Source organism: Corvus brachyrhynchos, unplaced genomic scaffold (assembly GCF_000691975.1).
Source record: "Corvus brachyrhynchos isolate BGI_N302 unplaced genomic scaffold, ASM69197v1 scaffold279, whole genome shotgun sequence".
NCBI lineage: Eukaryota > Metazoa > Chordata > Aves > Passeriformes > Corvidae > Corvus > Corvus brachyrhynchos.
Genome location: NW_008246060.1, coordinates 546,775 through 547,839, shown reverse-complemented (window position 1 = coordinate 547,839; position 1,065 = coordinate 546,775). Strand labels below are relative to the sequence as shown.

Below are 1,065 nucleotides of genomic sequence, written 5' to 3'. Positions count from 1 at the left end.
TTCCAGCAGGACACATGTTGGGAGGAGCCTTATTTCTGCTGCAGTTTTATCCTTGGCTTGGGATCAGGGCAATTTATCTTTCTGTTTGTTTCACTATCAGTGCTGATTAAAAGGAAAAAAGGATGTTTAAGGTTTTAGTTTGTTTTTTGGGTTTTTTTAAATGCCTGTCATTTAGGAAGTTCATCTGGAGGATGTTGGAGGATGTTCCTGTGAGGTGGCCAAGAACCCCTGTGGAGAGGTGGAGGCACAGGGGGCACAGTGGGAAATGCTACAGATGGCTTCCCCTGGCCCTCCTGGGGCCAGCACAGCCAGAGCAGCCAGCGCTGGGGCCACTGTGAGAGGACTCTCTGATGCCCTGGGGGACGTGGGTGCTCTTGCAGCATCTGAACACAGCACCTGGCATTGCTTATCCAAAAGAAGCTACAGCTCCAGCGTGACTCAGCCCCAGTGATGATATCAAAACTTGTGGCAGACGCTGTTACTCATTGTTTTGGGTTTTTTTCTTGTTTCTCTTTTTGTTGTAAAGTGGGCAAAAAAATGGCCACGAGACAAACATAAACATTTGTCATAGCAAAACAGTGAGCAGTGTCAGACCTGAGCTTTAGCTGTACCAGGCAGCATGGCCAGACAGAGCATCCCCGGCAGCACATGAATTTCCACACGGCATGGCTGGATGAAACAGCATTTGCCTCTGGAATGGGGTGGGGACGCCCTGGGCTGCTGCAGGGTATTTTTAATCCAGTGCTGGCTTCTTTTTTTTTGGTTCAGGGAGGAAGGAGCAGCCAGCACCCACACCCCCATGTACCACAGCTGTAACTTCCTGAGCGCAGGACTCGTGCTTTATTGCCATCCATGGCTCAGCCCCTTCCCGGCTTTGCTGGGGAATCTCACCCGGTGCCTCCAGCACTTCCTTCTCCCTGTCCCAGCAGCTCCAGCTGGAAAGGCACGCCAGGGTTTTTCCTGCCTGCAGGTCTTAACGGCTTTGAAACCCTGTCCAAGTCCCTCTGTTCCCTAACAAATGCACTGTTTGAGGACAGAACGAAGCTTTGTTGGAAACAGGTTTTT

The 1,065-nt window shown here is 50.8% G+C and overlaps 1 protein-coding gene across 5 annotated transcripts in view; it reads right to left on the bottom strand.

Annotated features, from left to right (window-relative positions):
* Nucleotides 1–1,065, bottom strand: part of CDH23 (cadherin-related 23) — a 175,373-nt gene that overhangs the window by 29,690 nt on the left and 144,618 nt on the right. The window lies entirely within an intron of this gene.